This window comes from Adiantum capillus-veneris, chromosome 23 (genome assembly GCF_014529385.1).
Source record: "Adiantum capillus-veneris isolate H3 chromosome 23, ASM1452938v2, whole genome shotgun sequence".
NCBI lineage: Eukaryota > Viridiplantae > Streptophyta > Polypodiopsida > Polypodiales > Pteridaceae > Adiantum > Adiantum capillus-veneris.
Genome location: NC_140953.1, coordinates 12,069,069 through 12,084,935, shown reverse-complemented (window position 1 = coordinate 12,084,935; position 15,867 = coordinate 12,069,069). Strand labels below are relative to the sequence as shown.

At 41.7% G+C, this 15,867-nt stretch overlaps 1 pseudogene; it reads right to left on the bottom strand.

The window, feature by feature from the left end:
- On the bottom strand, window positions 1–7,613 carry LOC147427421 (uncharacterized; annotated as a pseudogene).
- Between the last annotated feature and the right edge of the window lie 8,254 nt (window positions 7,614–15,867).

Genomic DNA, 15,867 nt, shown 5'->3' with positions numbered 1-15,867 from the left:
CTAAGATTCGGTTTGATACGCCACCGCGTGGCAACTCACATTGATTTTGAAACGGCCAAACCGTGAGTTTGTTGCCAAGGTATCTCTTGCCTCGGAAACGGACTCAGCGTAAATTTGGTTGAAGGTTCCATCCAATGCAAGCATTAAATCGACTGCTGCACCCATAACTTGCACATCAAGAAGCTTTTTGCCTGTTGTTGCAATACGTGCTTCCAGCTTCGGTGTTGTGATTATTGTGGTGTTGTTATTGCAAGATCCACAATAAGGTGCCTGCCTAAGTCTATACACTTTTGTGGATTTACAATTCGAAATTGGAGGATGCCAACAACCTGGACAAGGCAACTATGTAAGAAAATGAGAGAAATCACTTCTAATATATCACTATATGCTATATGAGTGCACCTCACGATTGTAGCCCAAATTTCCGGTTTGAGCCTGAAAGACGACAGCAAGCTCCTCTCTGAGGCGTGCACTATGAACAGGCACTAGAATTGTAACATCCAGTATTGACAAGGTATTGACCTTGGCAAGGAATGCACCGATGTTTCTTGCAACGCACACTACAGGGCCATCAACAACCATTTCTTGAAGCAATTGTCGGCAATTATCTTTGCGAGAGTTCACAAAACTTAGCTACAAGAAAAGATTAAATATGGAAACAAAATAAAAAAGATCATCAATATATCATGGAAGATTTCAAATGTATAATAAAATACTAGAAAACAATAAGCAAGATAGGTCAATTCTTAAAATGCCCTATCTGATGGGAGAGGACCATCTGCAATCAGAAGGTCACCAACAGACCCACCAAATCTTGACTGCGAGTTGTGCTTTTGTAAAATAACAAAAGCAAGTGTGCTCAATTGAGAACGTCCACTCGAAGATTTTTGTGCACCTATCTCATCAAGAAATGCATGTATCTTGCAATCAAGGGCGAATGTAAGAGACACTGGGAAAGGTTCTGCTGTGCTTACAATAGTAGTAGCATTGATGTAAGGAATACAGTGCTGACCCCCCATCTGCCCCATTTTTGCGTCTGACAACTAGGCTGTCAATGTGAACAAAGTCACTGAGGTGGAGCTTGTCGACGTAGAGCTCTATGTATAGATCATTGATCACCACCGTAATAGTTTCGGTGCATACTTCATCAAACAAATCGAGCTTCAAGTAATGATTGTATTTTAGTTGGTCAAGACCAACTTTGTAGGTCCCATATAGATTCAATATCTGGCCCTCAATACAGAATCGTGGGCTTGAGTCAGGGCTTGAGTCAGAGATATCAGTGATCAAGAATTGTGGGAGAAGACTTTGAGGAAATGGAACAATGCTAAGATCAATAGGCTTCCTATCTAGTTGAGATGAGTCACCCAATCCATACAAGCCAGAAGGTTGAACAGAAGGCTCAATTTCAATCGGTCAATTTCAATCGGGCTTGGATCATTGGCATTGTTAAGAGGTAAGTCCTAAATAGGGTTTGGGACAATTGTTGCTTGGAGTGGCAAGGGAGGCTCAATAGACAAAGGCTCAATATCAAGAGGTGTTGGCTTGTTTAGCGCATGGGAGGGAACAACTGTTTCAACATATGGTTCCTTCTTGATATTAATGGGCTCCACCATGGGTTGCTTGTCTACATAATCCAAAAGATAGCAACAAAAACAAACAACTCTATGAGTTGATGAAATCGCTCTCAAATAGACATGCTTTTCCAATAATGAATGCTCACATGCAGATTTCACCGGGTCGTTCAAATGAAACAGTGCGCATGCAGTAGGCTTGTGAGGCCTATGAAGCTCCTGCTTTGATCTTTTGTGAGGCGCTGATGATGTGCAAGCAATTGGGGGCGCATCGAAACATTTACCACTTGAGTGTTAGGAAATAAGACGTAGCTAAATAGATAATTGAGTAGATTACTTAATGGAGAGAGACAGATTTATATACACGAGATTATAGAGTAGAGAGAGAGAGAGAGTACACACGATATACGTGGTTCACCCAATGTGGGCTACGTCCACGGGAAAGCAGCCACTCAATGGCTTTAGTACTTCAAAACAAGAAGTAGTTTACAAAGGGATTATACCCTTAATGGAGCTCCCGCCTTGCTTCACTCTCACCACCTCACACTCACCTTGTTGCATCAACTTCACACTATGAAATGTGTGTAGAAATGGCTTCCTTTTATAGGCCAAAAGGGCTACCCTCTCTCATGAGAGACAGCCATGTGTAGCCGCCCTTGTGCGAATAAGTCCAAATCGGACCCTCCAATCCGCCCATGTGTGGCCGCCCTTCAGAAGACAAGTCCGCTTTTGAATTCGGCCCCCGGCCACCGGCCATTGACTTCCGACCACCGGCCACCGGCCATTGACTTTCGACCACCGGCCATCGGCCATTGACTACCGGCCACCGGCCAAACGACCGGTTGTTTTCCGACCACTTTTCGGCCGCCGTCCGGCCATCATATTCCGGCGAAAAAAAAGTCTCGGGGGCCTCCGCCCCCGAGGCCTTTAAAGTTGCCCTTGATTCTTGTCCGTGAAAATTTTGGTTTCCGGTGAGTGATTTTCCTTCACACACGATGGCTTCTCCTCATAATGGGGGCCTTACAAATGTGCGCTTTTAACACAGAAAATTACAACGGTAAATCAGGCTCCATACTTAACAATCACCCACTTGGAGATTGATCTCCAAACCAAACCTGTGACTGCTTTCCATTCTGGCTTCTTATCCTTGAATGCCGATTGAAGATGAGCAAAAGCTCAACTTCTCCTTGTTGACCACCTTTGTAAACATGTCTGCAGGATTTTCACTTGTATGCACCTTTCCTAGCTTTAGTTGTCCCTCTTCCAAAAGAGTGCGTATGAAGTGATATCTCACCTCAATGTTCTTTGTCCTTGAATGAAAGGCTGAGTTCTTCGCAAGATGGATAGCGCTTTGGCTATCACTGTACAAGACACAATTGTCTTGTTTGAATCCAAGCTCTTCTAAGAAGCCACAAAATTTCTTTGCTTGCCTCCGTCATTGCTACATACTCTGCTTCCGTGGTAGAAAGTGAAACCACTTTCTGCAGCTTTGAATCCCAGCTTACTGCTGTGCCTCCAACCGTGAACACATAGCCAGTAGTGCTCCTTCGAGTATCTTTGTCACCTGCCATATCTGCATCAGCATACCCTTCTAGAAAAATATCAGTTCCTCCAAAATACAAAGCATTTGTTGTTGTCCCTTTTAGATACCTAAGTATCCACTTCACAGCTTGCCAATGCTCTTTACCTGGGTTGTCCATGAACCTACTCACATTTCCCACTGCATGTGCAATGTCTGGCCTTGTCCAGACCATAGCATACATTAGAGAACCTACCGCTGCAGCATATGGAACTTTAGATATATAGGCTATCTCCTCTTGTGTCTTTGGACACATATCCTTCGTTAGTTTAAAATGACCAGCCAAAGGTGTAGAAACTGGTTTTGCATTTTGCATTGCAAACCTTTCTAGTACCTTCTTGATGTAATCTTCTTGAGATAGCTTTATTGTCTTCTTCGTCCTGTCCCTTGATATTTTCATACCAAGTATCCTCTTTGCAGCACCTAAATCTTTCATTGAAAAAGATTTGGACAGCTCCTCTTTTAGGTCTTTGATGTCCTGCATGTTAGCACTTGCAATCAACATGTCATCAACATACAACATTAGGATGATGAATTTCCCATCTCCCAAATTCTCCGTGTAGACCCAGTAATCCGAGTTGCATCTTGTGAATCCATGATCCAACATCCATCGATTAAACTTCAAGTACCATTGTCATTATGCTTGCTTTAAACCATGCAAGCTCTTCTTTAATCTGCAAACCATTTTCTCCTTACCTTTTACTTCATACCCCTTTGGTTGAAGCATGTAGATTTCCTCCTCTAAGTCACCGTGAGGGAATGCCGTATTTACATCCATTTGCTCGAGATTTAAATCATGAGAAGCCACAAGGCTTAAGACAAGCCTAATTGAGTTCATTTTTACAATTGGAGAAAATATTTCATTGAAGTCAATACCTTTCTTTTGAGAAAAACCTTTTACCACAAGCCTAGACTTGTACCTTTTCTTCCCACCTTCTTCTTCCTTTAGCTTGTACACCCATTTGTTTTGAAGTGCCCGCTTACCTTTAGGCAACTCAACCAACTCCCATGTTTGGTTGCGATGTAGTGAGTCCATCTCCACTTGCATGCTCTTCGTCCATTCTTCTTTGGATTCATGTTGCATAGCTTCTTCATATGATTCCGGCTCTCCAGATCTGAGATCAAGAGATGGTTGAAGGAAGGAACAAACCTTTCTGGAGGTCTACTTGCTCTTGTAGATCTTCGGGGAATAGGTTGAGGCTCCTCATTTGGTTGACGTTGTTGCACATTGTCACCGTTTGCAGTCCTTGAGTCTTCACCGTCCTCAAGCGCCATGTACTCATCACCTGTTTCTTTTGTTTGTTTTCTTTCCAAGTAATCTTTGTACATATTTTGTTCGTTAAAAATTATATCCCTACTCCTTAAGATTTTACCATCTTCAGGATTCCATAGGCGATACCCAAAGTCTCCTTCTCCATAGCCAATGAAGAAACACTTTTTGGACTTTGCATCTAACTTTGATCTTAGGCTTCAATCTATGTGCATGAAAGCCTCACACCCAAACACTTTGAGAAATGCATAATTCACCGGTTTACCTGTCCATGCCTCTTCTGGAACTCCCCCATCCAATGCCGTTGAGGGTGACCGATTGATTAAGTACACAGACGTACTTACAGCTTCCGCCCAAACCTCAAGCGGTAGGCCTGCATGTAGCCGCATGCTTCGTGCTCCTTCCATGATTGTCCTGTTCATCCTTTCCGAAATCCCATTTTGTTGAGGTGTCCTTGGGGTTGTCCTTTGCCTCCGAATGCCATTTCTAGCACAAAAGATTTCAAAAGCTTGGCTGCAATATTCGCCTCCATTGTCGGATCTGATGCATTTAACCTTGGTACCTGTTTCATTGTCCACAAAGGCTTTCCACCTTTGAAATATGGAAAATACATCGGATTCATTCTTCATGACATAAACCCATGTTTTTCTACTCGCATCGTTTATGAATGTTACATAGTACAATGAGCCACCAAGTGATGGTGTACTTGTAGGACCCCAAACATCAAAATGAACCAACTCAAGTTTTTTATTTTTTCTTTCATTTCCTGATTTTTGAAATTTTACCCTCTTTTGTTTACCATAAACACAATCTTCAGAGAACTCTAAGTCCACTTCTTTCAAACCTGGTAGAAGCTTCTTTGTTTGAAGGATTTGCATTCCTTTGGCACTCATATGCCCAAGTCGGTAGTGCCACACTGCATTGTCAACTTCTGTAGTTGCTGCACAAGCTGAAGGTTGCGTGCTAACAGTACACAAGTAAAGTGTACCGACTTTTTCACCCTTGGCAACCACCAAAGATCCCTTTGAGATCTTCCACCGTTTGTTTCCGAATGCAATGTTGTGACCTTCATCGTCCAATTGTCCTATAGAGATCAAATTTTTGCGAAGAGAAGGAACATGCCTAACATCTTTAAGCTTCCATTCATTTCCGTTAGCAGTTTTGACATAAACTGTACCTTTGTCGACAATCTCACAAGCTTCATCATCTCCCAAGTATACATACCCAAAATTATCTTTGGTGTAGTCTTGGAAATGTTGCTTGTGTGGTGTCGCATGGAATGAAGCCCTGGAATCTACTATCCAGGAATTAGACACATTGTCTAATGAGAGAATTAGAACATCTTGCTCTACTTTACCTGCCACATTGGACTCCGATGTTGGCTTGTTGTCTTGAGACTCTATCTCCTTCTTCTTCTTGGACCAACAATCCTTCTTGACGTGGCCCTTCTTGCCGCAGTTCCAACATTCAAGAACTGACTTTATGCATGACTTGCTCCGCCTTGAGCGATCACGACCCTTTTGGTTTTTGAACCTCTCCTTAAGCCTTTCTCTTGTTTCCACTGATAGTGCAACACTTGATGATTCTTCTGTGCTTCTCCTTCGCATTTCCTCGCTTAGGAGAACACCCACAACATCATCAAACTTAAGAGTATTTGTGCCAGAGATAGAATTACTTACAGCCATCACAAGGCTGTCCTAACTATCCGGTAGAGATGATAGTATAAGGAGAGCTCGCACTTCGTCATCGAAATTGATTTTCACTGATCGAAGTTGACTTATGTTTGTGTTAAATTCATTTAGGTGTTCTGCAACTAAACCATTCTCTGCCATCTTTAGATTGAACAAGCGCTTCATAAGAAATACCTTATTGGATGCCGATGGTTTCTCGTAGAAGTCGTCAAGTGACTTCATCAAGTCCTCCGTGGTCGTCATCTCCGAAACATTGAAGGCCACCATTGACGCCAAGCTTAACCGGATTGTTCCTTGTGCCTTTCGATCAAGGACAATCCATGCTTCATCTGCCATTGTTGCGGGCTTCTTCGCAAGACCGCCTAGTGGCAAATAGAGGTCCTTCTGGTAGAGATAGTCTTCAATCTGCATCTTCCAATGTTGGTAGTTTTTGCCGTTGAACTTCTCAATCTTGAGCTTCCTTTCCTCCGCTATAACTCCCACTCAATTCAAGGAATCCTTTCCTTGAGATAATTTAGCTATGAGCAAACCTTGCTCTGATACCAGTTGTTAGGAAATAAGACGTAGCTAAATAGATAATTGAGTAGATTACTTAATGGAGAGAGACAGATTTATATACACGAGATTATAGAGTAGAGAGAGAGAGAGAGAGAGAGAGAGAGAGAGTACACACGATATACGTGGTTCACCCAATGTGGGCTACGTCCACCGGAAAGCAGCCACTCAATGGCTTTAGTACTTCAAAACAAAAAGTAGTTTACAAAGGGATTATACCCTTAATGGAGCTCCCGCCTTGCTTCACTCTCACCACCTCACACTCACCTTGTTGCATCAACTTCACACTATAAAATGTGTGTAGAAATGGCCTCCTTTTATAGGCCAAAAGGGCTACCCTCTCTTATGAGAGATAGCCATATGTAGCCACCCTTGTGCGAATTAGTCCAAATCGGACCCTCCAATCTGCCCATGTGTGGCTGCCCTTAAGAAGACAGGTCCGCTTTTGAATTCGGCCACCGGCCACCGGCCATTGACTTCCGACCACTGGCCATCGGCCATTGACTACCAGCCACCGGCCAACCGACCGGTTGTTTTTCGACCACTTTTCGGCCGCCGTCCGGCCATCATATTCCGGTGAAATAGAATATTCCGGCGAAAAAAAAGTCTCGGGGACCTACGCCCCCGAGGCCTTTAAAATTGCCCTTGATTCTTGTCCGTGAAAATTTTGGTTTCCGGTGAGTGATTTTCCTTCATGCACGATGGCTTCTCCTCATAATGGGGGCCTTACAAATGTGCGCTTTTACCATAGAAAATTACAAGGGTAAATCAGGCTCCATACTTAACATTGAGATAGGAGTACCTTCTGTCAACCTTCAAAATTAATTATAAGCACCTAACGGCTTCCATATATAATGAAAAGATTAATAATGATAGGTAGAAACACAAGCAGTCATTTGTCACACGAACTGTTCAAGGTGACAACCTTGCCGTATAACTACTCCTTGTATATCAAAGCACCTAGAAGAAAAAGAGGCGCTTTCAATTATAGGAAGGTGGTAATCATATGAGAGTGGAAAATGTTGTTGTGATACAAGTCTATGTATGTCTGTGTGTGTTGGAGAGAGAAAGAGAGAGAGAGAGAGAGAGAGAGAGAGAGAGAGAGAGAGAGAGAGAGAGAGAGATAGATAGATTTTATTATCGTCCTCGGAGGTCAAATATGACCTATGGGACCAAAGTTACATGTGATGTAGTATGTGTATGGCTGATGAGTGACTCTCGATGCTCCAAAATTGTAGTGATGAGAGTCGCAATGGAGAGCCCACACTTTGGCTGGGAGAGGAAAGTGTGTAGGTCTAAGTTATGGCTGAAAATGTGAGAGAAGCAAGTTCGGATGTGATCAAAAGCTGAGCACTCTAGTAGTGTGTGGTACTCAGACTCTCGAACTTGCAGTGAGCATAATGTGCACAATCGATTTGACTCTTCTCCATTGCCCCAACGCCCTATCTCGCATCGAAGGAAATGGGAGCTAAGCCGAATTTCTACGATAGTGCATATCGCGGACAAGGGAATAGGCTCAAGCATGCAAGTGTGAGTACGGTTTCCTCTCTTAGCGAAGAACATGGTTTTGTAGTTGGGGGCAATATAGGTGGTGTAATGTATGAAGCGTGACCCACCGGATTTCTCCCAAGCCGTAATACATTGGCGTTGTAGAAAAGCTTCATTCACTTGAGAGTCGATTGAAGCATCATGTAGCAAGTGTAATGCATCCTATCTCCCAAACCACTTCTTTCTGTCTTGCATCCATCCCGTGCTCAAGATCTTGCTTTTATGCGTCTTTTGAACTTTTTTGCTTGCTTCCCATGCAATTGTAGGAAGTCAATGTGAGGGGTTTTGACGCATCTTTATCATGTACTCCACAACCCTTTCCATGCCCATAACCTCAATTGGAAGAGATCCCGACTCAAGAAGTAGGAGCATATATGGTGTTTGTGTCTTAACTTGGAGAAAGTTTGTAAGAAAACGCTTTTGGACATTCTCAAACTCTTTCCAAGTAGACTTTGAGATGCTCCCGCCCCACACTTCAACTCCATAAAGAAGAACCGGTGTCACCAATGCATCAAAAAGATACTTCTTGAGAACCCAACACTTGATGTTTCCCGCATTACACATGTTCTCCAATGCATAATATGCTCTCTTTTCCGCTTCCAAACGACGCATAGCACATTCATGCCACTAGTGATTGGATGGAACCTCAAGGCCAAGGTACTTAAAGCTCTCAACAACTTCAAGTGTCTCGTTGTTGTACACAATGCATGGCTTCTCCTTATGGTTGGTTTTCACAAGCATAACCTTTGTTTTGGATTCATTTACAATCAGCCCACTATGCAAGCAAGAGAGAGAGAGAGAGAGAGAGAGAGAGAGAGAGATTCAATAATTATGCGACGAGAATGACGAGATATTAAGCACCGTAGATGACATGACACAAGACAAGATAATAATTCTTATCCTCATATATTACATAGATAGCTTAGTTATGATTAAAGGAAGATCGACACAAAATATGAATTGACCACAAGTCCATAGATGGCCTATTGAAAGGAGAGCCTGCTGACCAAGTATGATTACTCAAGAGTGGCCTACCAATTGGCTTCTTAAAAGCTAGCAAACTTCAGAAACGCTTGTATGTATTCGTAAATATGGAGAAGAGGGCATGGACCTAGAACATCGATCTTTGAACTACATATTAGAAGGATTATAGTCGTGCAAGCCTATGTTCATGGAGAGAACCCACAATGCGGGGACGCGAAAGAAATCTTAGCAGTGTTGCACAACGCACATGCATATGAAACGATCAAGCCATTTCGACCTTTGAACCATATAGTAGAAGGATTGTAGCCGTTGTCAAGAAATTTGTGGTCTTGCCAGGAAAGCACCGGGCTTATGGCTGTGAGAGTTTGTGAGAGAAATCAACAGAAACTATATGAAGGAGTTAAACCATAGATGCCATGAAGACTAGGGTTTGGAAAGAAGTGCAATCAAAGAAGACCCACTCTTTCTCTCTTGCACTCACGCACACAAAGAAAGAACAAAAAAGAGAATGTCAAAACAACACAAAGATGAAAACATCAAGGCTATGGTCATATCGTATCATGGGTAGTATTAAAGGGTTAATAGATGTGTTAATGGCATTCAATCTTGGTTGACCAAATAGGCTACGAATTGTTCTTTGGAATTTTAGTTTTGTGCTTACCATAATATATATATTTTGTCTAGTGATTGGGATTAATTGTGTGTACAAATCCTCTTGGTTCATAGCAAGATAACTACGCTTACGTCAAAAGAAAAGTTATAGTCTATGAGAGGTAGTATGATGGGATCCGGTGATAGAAGTATTTCATTGAGTCTTTCTGGGCCAAACAGAAACACTATACGTTGTTGAAAGTGTATTTTACGGCTAATCCATACGTTAATTCTAATAGATCGTACAGAGTGAAAGCGATAGAAATTATTATCATATGAGTTATTCATCTAGGATAGTATGTGAGAAATGTAGATATGAGAGAAGTGAAGAGATGAGAAGTTTCCCTCCCAAGCCCTATTCTTGTCCGTAGGCAATAAGGATAGTGCGAGGAGTGATGTACCTGTAGCAAAGAGAACCTAGAATTTGTAGAGAGTATGAATTACTAAGAATGAGAGAGATAGGTTTGGTTAAGGAGATGAGATTAGATACATATATATATATATATGTTGGATTAGAGATGAAAAAGAAAAAAACAAGAAATCAAGAAAACATCAATGTAGAACACATCTTACTTGACAAACCCTTCGGCACCATTATTGATGGAGAGAGAAGAAGAGGGGAGAACTCCACTTTGATTGATACGCCAAGTCCAAAACCTTCTTCGATTAAAGTTGATCTTCCAAGGATAGCTTACAAGGATGGCTAGTCTTCCTCTAGGAGAAAGTATCGGCTTAGGCTTATGTTAATGGCTAAGTACAATTAAGCATTACTACTCACTCCCTCATGAATTCCTCTCATCAATGGCTTGAATGCTTGAGTTCTTTTCAAGGAATAAAAGGTCCCCTTTTATAGGTGAAGGGAACCCCCAAGGGTTTACACAAGAAGAGAGGAGCCAGTGTGAATAGAAACTAGAAAAGTTGGAAATGAGCTGTCCCTGCATGATGTGGGCAGGGTCGGGTCTAGTATTTTGATCATATCTCCTCAACCGTGGCTCCAAATAAAAAAGTAAAAATATGAGCAGACAATTCAGCTCATTAGCTACGATTTTCATTTCAAAATTGTTTTCCAATTCGGATTGAAACCTTGTGTAAAAAAATCATCAAAATAGGGTCCATTTCTGGCAGCAAAAGTCTTCCTGTGGTCCCCTTAGCTTAGACTTTCATTTGATTCCAAAGGACACCTCATGCCATATGAAAGCATGACATTTCTCCTTGACAAAGTTTTGTAATCATGCTTGCAATAATGCATTAAAATAAGTGTATCTTTGAAATCATGCCACCTACTGTCTCACTAGGATTTGATTCCCTCCTAGTAGATATTTAAAAAGAAATATAAGAAAAATATGAAAAATACATAGAATATATATATATTGGAGTTTACCCTAGATATAGGATCTAGCTAGGGTATGAGATGATAATGAGATAGTAGAAATAAAGAATCAATGATTTTTGCCCGAAGTTAAAGAGGCGGAGCTATTGACGCTTTTCCCATAGTATTTTCTAATGGTAAAGTAAGAATAGGTTACCCTTGAGATAAATAATAGGATGAGATAGAAAGCATATTATTATACTTAAATATGTATATGTACATTATAGGAAATATAACTATGTATCTAAAGATTTACAAGATAAATCTTGTAGCATGCGTTCCCACTATGTACGTGTCACAGCACGACATCCACCCCCTCTAAACCTGCACATCCTCCGGCATGTGCCAGCCTCATGGTAACTTGTGAAAGCAATTGTATCCCCTGTCATCCCATGACCTCCTCCAGGATCATATGGGTAACTCAAAAACTTGTATTGTACTAAGCATTGAGATTCTCCGCATCTTTTAATTCCTCTCGGATCAGAAGGAATTGTTATATACATCTGTCTCCAAAACATCTGTAACAAATCTCCATTATGCGCAAAATCTTCATGACGAAGAGACATAAGTTCCTCATCCTCCTCTTCAAAAAACACTTCCAGGCTTCCTGTAATATACTCAAAAGATTTGTGAAACTGCACTTCAACCTTCTCACCAACCTGTAAATCCATATGTACCTCTTTCACATAGAAGTCTGAATCTGCATCTTCATTCTCAAAAGAATCCTCTAGATAGCCTTTCTCAACATCAAGAGAAACCTCAGAAATATGCATGGTAAACCTCTCATCAATTCTCTCACCTTTTACCAAATACCTCTCCAGCTTTATATCATAAAACTTTGCATACCTCTCAAATATGGTGTCTAATTCCCTTTCCAAATCATCCTGGTAGGTATGCTCCCGGTCACTTGTAACCAACTGCTCAAAAACCTCCTTGGAGTTAGTCTCTGACACAATATCTTCACCCCTTCTTCCTTTTTGACCCACCCCTAAATTATCTTCAATTGAATCATGTCTCCACTCATCTAGGGAGAACCCTTCTTCATTACATGACTCTGGTGTCAGCATAGAGCTAGCATCCTCTTCTTGCTTCAAGGCATCACCATGTATACCCTTCCTATCCTTAGCAGATAAATGCTCACAAACCTGCTTGCAATTTATACCCTGTGACACAAGACCTAAATCCCTTTTATGCCTCAGATCTTGTTTGCATACCTGCAGGCAACCGAAATTCTTAGAACCCTGTATAGTAGGCACTTTATGGCAAGCATCTTTTGCATCTTCACACAGATCAAAAATATCACCGCAATCACATACCATATTCGAAGAGGTTTCTTGCTCTTCTACTCTATCCTCTGATGTCACTTCAACCTGTATAGCATTCCCAAACACTTCTCTATCTTTGATTTGTGAATCTTGAAGATTCATAGCTTCATTCGCAGAACCCCAATCCTCATGCAGAGAATTTGCATTTGTCATTCCTTCCTCTACCATGGAATTATGAAAGCTTGCTGAATCTAGCTCTAAATAAGGCACAATTTCATGAGTCATCTGCATCACATCTTCTACCGCATATATACAAGACATACATATTACTCTGTCAATGCACTCCTCTTCTTCCACGTCGTCTAGCTGAGGGACTTCACAATCCGCACTGCTACTAGCAAAGCTATACTCACAAAGGAAGAGATTTTCAGTCACCCCCTCTAAATTAGCACTTTCGCAGCTAGGCATATCCATTTGGGTAGTACCACATGCATCAAACTCGCATAGGAAAGCATTGATAATGACTTGTTTTTCCTGGTATATGTCTTCAGCGTAGGCATCCGACTCTTCTAAACTTGGTAAAAGTTCCTGGATCTGCTCAAAAGTAGATTGTAGCACATCACTAATATAGCCGTTGACGAAGGAAATTTGGAATGGTGGCCTCTACACCAAAACAAACTCCATTGCGCCACAAGGGAAATGAGATGAGGGCACCACCTAGTCTTGGAAGCGTGGACTAGGACCGCTACACAAAGAGAGTGTGAGAGAGAGAGAGATAGATCACTATGAATGAAGCATTAACCGTGGTGTGTGTACAAGGAATGGATGACTTCAAACACTCCCAACACAAATAGCATATAGATTACCAAACAATCACTCAAGGATTAGCCAAGATCACATCAAGCACTCTCACACGCATATAAAACATTTCTCTTAATTAACATAAGTAAGAGGAGGAGAGGTTACTAGCATGAAACAATTTGCACTCTAGGATGTGCAAGAATAGAGTGAATGAATGGGCCTATGGACTCATGGTGAGTGATACAAAGGCTCAATGGGGCTGAGGGAGGCTTGAAATTACAAAGGGGAAGGCCTCTTTATATAGGAAAGAGAGTGATTAGGAGTGAGGTTAAGATCCAAGTGTAATTTGTACAAATGAAGCTTGATTAGGGACATTCAACCAATGAAGAAGCTCCTTCCAAGTGATTTGTTGACCAATTAGCTCCATCATCACTTGTGTTGTCTTCACTCCTTCCTCCATAGCTTGAGTCCAAGAGCTTCCTTATTTAAAATGTAAGAATCTACATAAAATCAATACATATCTAGTAATAATAGAAAGGGGTTGAATGAGAACTTATGAATTACAACAAGATTAAGTATGACTTGAGAGGTGATGAGAAGAGGAACTTTGATGGGTTTTTGAGCTTGAGAGAGAGGAGGAAGGAGAGGAGGGTGAGAAGACTAATGGCTGATTTTCAAGAAGGTCTCAATGTGGAAAAGGAAGGGTGTGTGTGTGTAAAGGTAGGGGGGTGGTCTCCACCACAGTTGAAAAAACTGCCGTCCACCATTTTGGCCATATCTCCTAGACCGTAGATGCAAAAATTATTAAAAAAATATGGCCAGAATCTTCAGCCCGTCGGTTACAACTTTGATGAAGACAACTTTTCTTGGATCGGAGTGGAAGTATTTTTTAAAAATTCAACAAAACCATGTGCCTGGTTTCTTCCTTTACCAAGTCTTCCACTTGGGTCCCATTTGTTTGAATCATCATATGGCTCCAAAGCCATGATGATATGAGCCACTCATGACCCTTGAATCATGGGTGCATGGCTCCACAACCACATCATATCTTTTCTTTTCACATTTACATATATTCCCTTCCCTTTACCACTAGGTTCTCCCTCTACCTTTCACCTCCGGTGAACTAGTCAAGAAAAAATCATTTTTTTTAAATTTTTCCAAGAGGTTGTTCTCACTCTTTCTTTTATTGTAAACCTCTAGAAGCAAGGAAAACCAACAAAATATGAAAAACAAAAATTTGTGATAGGCTCGGATCATAGCCCCCCCAAACCTGGCTAGGGGTATTTATGCCTCTAGCCTACTTTCTTTGATCTTGAGCTGACCTTATCCTGATGTGATAAGGCTTTAGACGCCATCGATTTGTCCTGGTCTTGTGCACTTTACCATCAATGTCTTGAAGTCTGTAAGAGCCATTTTTGAACTTTTTGGTGACCAAGAACGGGCCTTCCCATCGGAAAAGAAACTTTCCATCCTTACGAGTGTCGAAGCGATTGTCATATCGAAGCACCAGAGATCCCTTTTTGATGTCTTTGGATGCTAGCTTTTTGTTGAACTTTTCTCTGCGCTTCTCTGCTTCTTGAGAATAGTGGTTGATGGCTTCTTCACGATCCAATTGCAGCCTCTCTAGATCCATGATCCTTTGATGTACTTTCTCCTTTTGAGAGCCTACCTGGCTACCCAATATTCGAAGACTTGTTAACTTCACTTCAATGGGCAAAAGCGCCTCCTTTCCATAAACCAAATGAAAGGGTGTGTACCCTAATGTGGTTTTGAAGGAGGTTCTATAGGCCCATAGAGCTCCATTCAGGTGTTTGTCCCAATCTTGGCGCCTGGCATGTACCTGTTTGGTGAGAATTTTGCAAATGATTCCATTTACCTTTTCCACCAGACCATTGCACTGAGGGTAGTAAGGAGTAGAGTGTTGATGCTGAATATTTAGCTTCTTCATGAGTTCTCCTACCAAGTCTGCTCTAAACCCTGGTCCTCTATCAGATAGTATTTCAAGAGGGGTGCCAAACCGGCAACAAATGTGGTCAAAGATGAACTGACTCACATCCTTAGCAGTAATTCTATTGGTCGGCATAGCCTCAGCCCATCTAGTCATGTAGTCTACTCCCATGATGATGTACTCTTTACCTGACTGAGTGCGTGGTAGAGGCCCTATGGCATCAATTCCCCACTTCTCAAAGGGCCCATATACCTTTATTGGGTTCTGAGGTTCAGCTATGAGCCGTCGTGGTCCTGCTTTCTGACATTCATCACATGTTTGACACCAATATTTGACATCACGATGAAGACTTGGCCAAGTAAACCCAGCTTGTAGAACCTTTCTACTAGTGACGTCGTGTGCAAAGTGTCCTCCACACATATCATCGTGACAAGCTTTTAAAATCTCTTCAATTTCACTCTTCAAAGGAACTCTCCTAAGCACACTATCCTTACCAAGACAATACAAGTCATCATTTACTATGCGATACCTGGTAGCCTTCCTAGCTAACCATCGCCTTTCCCCTGCATTCAAGTGTTTAGGAGCCTCTCCTTGCTCCAGAATGTGCATAATATCTTCCAAGTCCTCCTTGC